The 9,875-nt window shown below is 34.7% G+C and overlaps 1 protein-coding gene across 1 annotated transcript in view; it reads left to right on the top strand.

The window, feature by feature from the left end:
• The first annotated feature begins 7,056 nt into the window (after positions 1-7,056).
• The window catches only part of LOC138705161 (free fatty acid receptor 4-like), a 78,421-nt gene continuing 75,602 nt past the window's right edge, over positions 7,057-9,875 (top strand). Inside the window, exon 1 of the mRNA XM_069833827.1 lies at positions 7,057-7,166. The gene's annotated coding sequence lies outside the window, so the exon portion shown is untranslated. The remainder of the gene's footprint in view (positions 7,167-9,875) is intronic.

Raw genomic sequence — 9,875 nt, 5'->3', positions numbered from 1 at the left:
TAGGCAAGTTTCATACGACTTTTTATGCTCGACCATATTTCTAACTTGAAATTATTCATAAGTATTTATATTATTCTTATCTGACTGGAGAGCGAAGTGACCTTGTGCAATATCTCGTAAATTGTAAGATGTGCGCAGACGCGAAAGTATTGATTTTTTTCCGAGAAACGAATGTCATTGACCTTGATATAATCTAGAGAGTAAAATAAACATTAACCTTGATATAACCTTGAAATTGGTTTAGACATTGAAAAACGGGATTACAAATTGAATTTATTTGAATATTATTTACAATTAACGCTAATTATTATAGTAACAGAACATAACCTTCTGCGACAGTATTGGATTTCCAGCCTCCGTGACGTTTCGCTAGTTCTCTTTCGATTGCATATCCGAGAATAATCGATACTTGCGCTTTAATATTGCTTTCTGATTGGTGGGAAACCTGAACTTTAATGAATAGCTGTACTTTAATGAGGTCCATTAAAGGGCTGCTACCAGGTGTATAATTACTACATTTCGGCATAGTCGAGCATAAAAGTAATTTGTATGTAAGTTGTAAAATTATGTAATTGTCTGTTGTATTAGATTAGGCCTATGTGATACTGCAATCTGGCATTCGCTAATTCACAGTACAATACAATATAAAATCAGACCAATACTTTAACAGAAATCGCTGTGCATAAACAGATAAACGGCATTCCTAAAATCAATTTTCCGTATCAGGGTTTGTGAATGAAAAGGTTTATTTCAGAGAAAATCTCGATATATATATATATATATACACATATATATATATACATATATATATATATACATATATATATACATATATATATACATATATATATATATATATATATATATATATATATATATATATATATATATATATATATTTCAGTGCCGTAATATTTCCTCTTTAAGTTATACTTCGTACAACGAGGAAGTAAAAAGAAAGGTTGATGCTGCCTGTGTCGGAGCCCTTACAAGAAGGGGTTGAAGCGCCGTGGTGGCGCGGTGTGAACGCGCCTCGCCCCTCATTAACACTAATCAGCAACGGAGCAGCGCGGCGCAGCTGCCGGCCAATTACGAGGGAAGCTGCGAGCTGCTCTCAGAAGCCACTTGCAGCGCTCGAGAGCCAGCGCTTCGATTGCAACAGGTTGCCTCAAGGAGCCACGCCACACTCACCCTCAGCCACGTGTCAGGCTGCGAGAAAGACGCGAACGTTTACGCCACTGGTCAATAGTTTGACGTCTTTTAATTGGTTATTTTACGACGCTTTATCAACTTCTATTATCTAGCGTCTGAGTGAGATGAAGGTGATAATGCCGGCGAAATGAGTCCATATTCAGGCCCGAAAGTTACCCAGCAAGTCATGCCCGCTTCGTTATGGAGGTAATGATTGGAACAATTAGAAAAAGACAACAGGTACTTTTGTAAGAGTGTTGTTTATTGATGTGGTTCTCTACATTAAAAGTTGAAAGAAGATATTCGAAATGTCCACCATTCACTTCACAAAACAATTCCTCTCTCCTCCGCCACGAATATCTTGCTCGTATTGTATTGTATTTATTAACATTCCATGGTATTCATACATTGCTTACAGCTAGAATATGGAACAAGTCAAAAAACTTAATACTATTATAAAGTCTTAATTTATAGCCACAGTCTAGATGAAATATATACAGACGAGATTTACAATATAGTCTACTAGTACAACACAAAGTTTTAGTATCAATTTCATGAAGTGTTATTGAATGTCATGAATTCACCTACAGAATAGAAGGCGTGAGAAATTAGGTACTTCTTTAATTTGGCCCTAAATAATTTTATGTTTTGAGTTTAATTTTTATAGCGAAAGGGAGGCTATTAAATTTTTTTACTGCCACATAACGCACTCATTTTTGATAGCACGATATACTTGCCGATGGAGTATGAAAGTCATTTTTTTGACGTGTATTTATGCTATGAACTGTTGAATTAGTTACAAAGTTTTCACGATTACATACGATGTAGATTATTAATGAAAAGATATACTGACAAGCCATGGGCATTATTTGTAGTTTTTTGAAAATAGTCCTACACGATTCCCTAGATTTGGCACCTACTATTATTCTAATTACTCTTGTTTGTAATAGAAATATACTATTACTATCTGTGGAATTTCGTTAAACAATGTCCCTAAGTATATTTCCTGTAGCCACAATTGCATTCAACAGAAGCTCTCTCGTGGCGTGTCGTTGATAGTAAACTAGTCCCTTCATATGACCCCACAATCAGAAGTCACAGGGACTGAGTTCAGGCGATCACGTCGGCCATACAACTGGCCCGTTGCGTCGTCTGAGTGACCGATGCTTCGACGTTACACCAACTCGAGCGTCCCACAGTGTTGCCATATCTCGATAACAAAGCCATTACGGCTATATGTTTATATGACAGAATCTGTTTATATTGGAATATAGAATTCTACAATACTTTACAATTACGAATCACTCTGTGTATATTGATATACAGGATAAGCCGTAAGTAATATAATTAATTTCGAAGGGTTATTCTTTGAGATATTTCAAGCCAAGAAGTTTAATATAATTTTGCTCGTTTCTGCTTCCTTTTCGAGATAAAAACTATTTTATATCAAACATTTAATATTATGTTTTGGGAAAGCTATTCATTAAATTCCCAATGTAGCTCAATCAGTTTAAGAGAGCAGTGTATTGTGATAATAAATGATTGAAAGAATTTTAGTTTTTCCTTTCAATGTGCAGAAATTCGATCCGAAAAAATGTTACATTGTAAAATTCCTTCGCAGAACAAAAAGTTACATTTGTTCGGGTCAAAGTGCTGCATATTTAATGGCCAAAATTAAATTCTTTCAATCATTTATTATCATATCACACTGTTGGCATTTATCTTCATCTCATACTGCTCACGGTTGTCATTTAGCTCCAGTATCTCTAGTATCATCTCCTCTTCTGCTAACAACGCCTTATCATTAGCAATTTATTCTTCTTCCTCGTACTATCACTCCTCCCGTGTTCTGAAAACAGTTCTTCACTAAATTATTCAAGTAGATGTTGAACAGGATAGATAATAGGAGGCATCCTTGACATACTCCTCTCCCTATTTCTCTTCCTTTTGACATTTCTTCTTCTATTCTGACTTTTACTCGTTTCATACAAAGGTTACTAATATAATTTAACAAACCAATAATTATTATCACAAACTTAAAGGAAAAAATATTTTCTTACTACTTCAAAAAAAAAAAAGGTAAACTTGCGAATTCTAAATGAGGCAGTAGAGCAAGTGGACAGCTTCAAATACTTAGGGTGTACTATACCTGGTAAGGTTTATCTTGTCTCAGTAGCAATAAAACCAAGTCCCTTCAAATGAGGGTGGAGATTAGAGGAGGGTTGTAAATTTTCAATATTCCTTTCAAAACCTTGTTGTTGTGCAGGCTACCGGAACTCAATTTCTTGAAAGAAAAGTTTAGTGACGGAACTACACAGTACAAAGAGAGATATTTTGTAATTTTATTTTGCGCTACAGAATGTATCAATTGGTCCCTTCCGCCACTGGATGGATGGACGGCATCGCTCCATTACCCCATCGCCATAACAATACAGACGAAGTAAGACATATCTTTCTCTCTCTTTTCACAGTGAGACAAGATATATCACACAGTAACATGAGCTGCTGCCAAGAAGTCAAAAGGAGAATAGCAATGAAAAAGGAAGCTTTTAATAGAAAAAGGAGCATCTGCGGACTCTGGAGGAAGTACTAAGGAAGAGACTCATGAAGTGCTTTGTGTTGAGTGTAGCAATGTATGGCGCAGAAATATGGCCATTACGACGAAGTGAAGAGAAACGACTAGAAGCATTTTAAAAGTGGATATGGAAAAGAATGGAACGTGTGAAATTGACAGACAGAATAAGAAACTAAGCTGTGTTGGAAAGAGTGGGTGAAGAAAGAATGATGCTGAAACTGATCAGAAAGAGGAAAAGGAATTGGCTGGGTCATTGCTTGAGAAGAAACTGCCTTCTGAAAGATGCACTGGAAGAAATGGTAACCGGGAGAAGAGTTCGGGGCAGAAGAAGATATCAGATGATAGATGACAGTAAGATATATGGATCCTATGAGGAGACAAAGAGGAAGGCAGAAAATAGGAAAGATTGGAGAATGCTGGGTTTGTAGTGAAAGACCTACACTTGAGCAGAACATCTGAATGAATGAATTAATTCTAAAGAAACCCGTTTTTTCGCGACAACAGTCTCGACTTGTGAATCAGCCGATGAAGTAACGAGTAACTTAGTAGTGCAATCAAGAAGAAGTGACACAGTGCGTCATAAAGTCATGAATCCAGTGAAGGTCACGATTAATTGTGATCACAAAATTCAATCTAGGAACCGCAGAATTACAATATCTTGTGTGTACAGTATGTCCTCGTTTCAATTGCAAAGCGTTTTAAGGTCCCCCTACCGTTACTATATAAAAAAGATGTATGTCATGCAAACTTTGTGTCTTAGTCGTCAGTCCTCTGTCGCTACCCGTAACAATAAAAACAAAACATTAACTTCTTTGCCTGGATAATGTAATCTTATAATAAAGACATTGTAGCCTGAGTAGATCTATTTAGGTGAAATGAAAAGAACAAATAAGTCATTTACAAACCGGTGACAAGAACGATAATGAATTATGAGATATGGTGGAATAATTCCAGTACAGACGAGGTTAAGGTTGGGGCCTGTGAAAATGTTTACAATTTTAATAAACTGTAAACATTATTTTTAAATAGTGAATTTATATTTCACAATCTGACCTTGTTTTTTTATTTTTTTTTATTTTATTTTATTGGGTTATTTTAAGACGCTGTTTCAACATCTAGGTTATTTAGCGTCTGAATGAAATGAAGGTGATAATGCCGGTGAAATGAGTCCGGGGTCCAGCACCGAAAGTTACCCAGCATTTGCTCATATTGGGTTGAGGGAAACCCCCGGAAAAAACCTCTACCAGGTAGACTAACTTGCCCCGACCGGGATTCGAACCCGGGCCACCTGGTTTTGCGGCCAGACGCGCTGACCGTTACTCCACAGGTGTGGACTCTGACCTTGATAAGTTGAACATTACAAAAAATCTTTACAAATTGAATTTTGCTCATTTTACAATAAGCCATGCAAAACTTGGTATTACTATAAATAGGAGACTAACCAGGGAATTCCATGTCGACTCTCTTTGTATTATATTGACCAGAATAATTTATTTACTAGGATATTTGAAGTGTTTGGTTTCAAAAGAATTTCTCAAAATGTCTTATTAGCCTATGCGATTTTTCAGAGTGTAACATTTTTTATGACATTCATATCTGGAGTAATTGTAGTAGTATTACAAAAATCCATATTATACAAATAAAGGTCATACGTATTTCAATTGGTACTTCCCCTGGTTCCCATTGTAAACCTGTATTCAAAAATGGAAGTATATTTACTCTTATTAATTTGTATATTTTTATTAGCCTGATGAAAAGAGGAATAACTTGAGTTAGTACTTTAACAAAACAAATGTTTATAAAATAGTAGCCTGTGTATTTCAATTTTATTACCAAATAATAGTGCCTACTTCACTATTAACTCTAGAAAGAAAGTGTAATATATTTGCTCTTGACATGTACAATGAACTGCCTGGTGCAGTTCACCTAGCTAATTTAAGCAGGTTTAAGACTGTTGTCTAGGCTACTCATTTCTAATTAAAAATCCGTTTCATAATTTTAACGTATTTAACGATTGTTTAAATATTGTTTTATAATTTGTATCTTATTTTACTAGGTATTGTATTTATTGTATTATAATTAAACTATGCATATGTAAATGTCTTTGTATCATTGATACTTTCGACACTAAAATATTTATTTATTTACTCACTCACTCACTCATTCATTTATATTAAAGTTCATGAATGTGAAATACTAGGACTTTTTATTATGCTTTAATAAAAAAATAGGCATTTGAAAATGCCAGAAGTTTCAGAAAATGATCAGTATTTTGTACATCTTGAAAAATTTACTCAAATGGAAATGTGGGGTTTTTGCAATTCACGATTCAAATGAGACTATAACATCATGCAGATAATTGTATAGTCTGTTTCATATAAAATAAATGAATGAAGATATAATCGTATGGATTGAAAAATGTTACAGAAATAAATTAATACAGATTAAGTGTATAATTCAAGTGCAGCTAGCTAACATGAAAAAAAGTGTTACGGAATGAGGAAACCTAAATACATTATTATTTTTAAATATATTGCAAACACCATCCCCCTCGAATGGATTATTATCAGCTCTCCAAATACACAGTGTACCTCTATACATATTTATGACATATTTCCACGACAACCGAAGTCGATTTTTCGGTTCACAAAATCCTTTTATGTTTTTCTATTAGTGTAGACTATGTCGAATATAGACGTTGCACGTATGAAGAAGAAAACGAAAGATTCCAAAGACCTCTGAAATATTTGACGAAATGCTTTCATTCGTTTGCAGAAAAAACGATTATGACGACGATCGCGACTATGAAGATTACGACGATAATTATTATTTTTATTGGACTGGTGCCTAAGTTCGTAGCTTTTTTCGTTGCTATGGTAGCTGTGTCGCTATAGTACTATTAAATGAATGGAAGTACAGAAAAACGCTACGAACTTATGCGCCAATCCATTGCTAAGAATAAAACATGATTACCATTTCAAATGTACTCTTTGCAAAGTTCATTAACCAACATACGCTTGCGAGAGTTTCAGTCCGTAACATATTATTTACAGTATTTAGAGAAAGCCTGCCTGTCACTCTATTCAATGGAACCCTCACGGAGGCTGGGCCCCGCCAGGGTTTGAATTGCTGACGTCGACTCAGAAGACACGGTCAGCATTGCTTCGCAGTAGGCATGTGCCATGTAGTGCGGTTCTCCGCCTTCAATTGTCTCGTTGCTTAGCACCGCGAAACAAAGAAGGTTCGCTGGAAACGATGACGCGGAGTGACGTCATGTAGCGTTAAGTCAATGCGCGCGCGGAACCAGTCGCACACCTTCCAGTCAGTCGCGTGCGTGTGTTCGAAAGGTGCGTATGTGTGCGATCCTGCTCCAGGAAGCCCACATGGACGTCGTGTGACGGTGAGTGTGAATTCTGTTTTACAAAATCACATAGGACCACTCCGCTACTCTATGGCACTTACAGCCCTGGAAGAGCGTTCTCTCATTTCTATGGCTGAACTATTTTCTCAGATTGGCATTACAATTTTAGGGTCAAATCTCTAAATTATCAAACACAACCATAGACGTAATTTTTCGTCATCCACCTTCAAGGCTAGACTATTAGGTTCATTATGTCTTTACTGAAGATTCGGATTTCCTAAGATTCTAAACGAACACTATAAGGTATACGGTTTTTCAAAAGTAACACAAAATTGAAAATAAAACTGAATTAGGGGATTTTAGATAAACATCTCAGATATGTCAAACTTTGAATTTAGAAAGAAATACTTTTATGGAAACGATATATTTTTTGCGACTATGTTTTGTGAGTTATGATACCGAGAACATTTTTAAATGAAAGTCAATAGTTTTTTATATTGTTCGAAAGAGCATTTTTTTTGTATGGCTATGTAATAATTCATTTGTTTTATACAAACACTATTGTTACTATGGTAACAAGAATTTGATTCTTGATACATTTTGTTAGTCTTTGTGTTATGAAAACAGTTTTATTGTTGAAATCAACATAAAACAAAATGTTCTTAATAGAAAAAGAGAGAATGGAGATCCTGATGATGCTGAATTTGGTGACAAAAGAGGCACAATTCAAAAGTATGCACACTTTTTAACGAAACCCATCCAAATCGACACATATTTCTCAAAAAAACTCTGAGCAGAATAAGACTTACAAGCGTAATTCAGAGAATATGGAGATGTCAGAAACACAAAAAGATCATTTTCTGTTAAAAACATCCTGTTTTATGTTAATTTCATCAATAAAACTGCTATAGTAACACAATAACTAATAAAATGCATGCATTGTTACCATAGTAACCATAACCATAACCACAACGCTTCTCTGTATACAAAATAAATGAATTATTTATTGCATGGCGGTACAAAAAAATTAATCTCTTTTACAAGATGTTAAAAAAATAGTGTCATTTCAAAATGTTCTCGATGACATAACTAGCTCAATGATAGTCGAAATGTTGTTCCCCCCCCCCCCATAAAATATTACTTTCTAAATATAAGGTTTGACGTGTCTGACTTTTTGGTCCAAAATTCCCTCATTCAATTTTAATTGTAATTTATTATTATAATCAGGAAACCGCAAAAATACATATTAATTATAATACAAACAAAAATGCATTAAAACTATTATATACATCAAACAAAAAGGAACATGCCAAATATTAAAACAAAACAAAAATACAAATTAAATGAATTTACACCCTCGTATGAGCAAACTCATGTATGTACAGTATGTATGTATGTATGTATGTATGTATGTATGTATGTATGTATGTATGTATGTATGTATGTATGTGATATTGCCGCGATAATTGAACATTAATTAATAATAACCAATATCACCACAACCACCACCACCACCACCATAATCATCGTCACCAGAGACCGGAACTTTGGCAGAATGCCTTTTTAAATGTGTTAAATCTACTTCATTTTGAAAGTAAATCTGTACGAATTATACGTTTGTGATTGAAACGTCACAGTTTTGTGTTGCTCTTTTCTGCCTTTTTTTAATATAAATGCCTAATTTACAAAATAAATGCTTTTTTCCCCCTTTATTTGATTATTTATCTATTATTAATTAATTTATTATTAAAAATATCCTACAGGTATATTTTAATTTATATCTATAACCGCTACAATGAAAGTGACTTCACCGAATGTATATTAATGTTTTTCAGTCAGTTCATATTCTCTTTGCAACAATGAGTGCTGCCGTGCAAAAATGTGTAACAGTAACCGTTTTAATTATCGCTTGTGTTTGACAAGGCAACAATGAGTGCGGATCTAACGTTATTTTTCTTTCAGTTTTCATTGCGACGTTGTTTTATGTATAAATATTTCATATCACAACATATCAGTACAACCAAACACAAAAATGCACTTTCCAAGGCTACTGGGAAAACGATTTCTTTGCTTCCAACAATAATTGCAACATCTAGTCGAAAATCTCAATTTGCATTCGACTTATGTAAAGCTTTTCTTGGTGCCGAAATCCCTTTGTGGAAACTGCAAGGTTGTGGGTCTAATGCAAGGTTTTTATAATTGCCTTTTATTGCGTATTTTAGCTATTTGTAATGTCTTTTTTGCCTGCCTATTTTAGCTATTTATGATGCCTTCTTGCCTGCCTATTTTAATGATTCATAATGTCTAAACTTCCGGTCTCTGATCATCACAATCTCATTCTTCCTCTTATTCTTTTCTTGTTCTTATGTCTCTATGTATGTCTCTACTATATTATTTACTGGCATGTAAAAGAACTCCTGCGGGACAAAATTCCGGCACATCCGGCGACGCTAATATAACCTCTGCAGTTGCGAGTGTCGTTAAATAAAACATAACATTTATCTACTATATTGACACGATAGTTGAACATTCATTGACCAAAATTCATCATCTTCTTCCTCACCACCACCACCACCATCATCATCATCATTTTCTTCTTCTTGTATCTCTATGCAGTGTATACAGGACTATTTACGGTATAATCACGGTAATTGAACATTCATTAACCAAAGTTCATCATCATCGTCATTATTCGTATTCTTCTTCCTCACAATCATCGTCTTCTTCTTCTACGCCATCTTCATTGTC

This window comes from Periplaneta americana, chromosome 8 (genome assembly GCF_040183065.1).
Source record: "Periplaneta americana isolate PAMFEO1 chromosome 8, P.americana_PAMFEO1_priV1, whole genome shotgun sequence".
NCBI lineage: Eukaryota > Metazoa > Arthropoda > Insecta > Blattodea > Blattidae > Periplaneta > Periplaneta americana.
The sequence above is the reverse complement of the archived record's forward strand: the minus strand, read 5'-3'. Positions and strand labels throughout refer to the sequence as shown.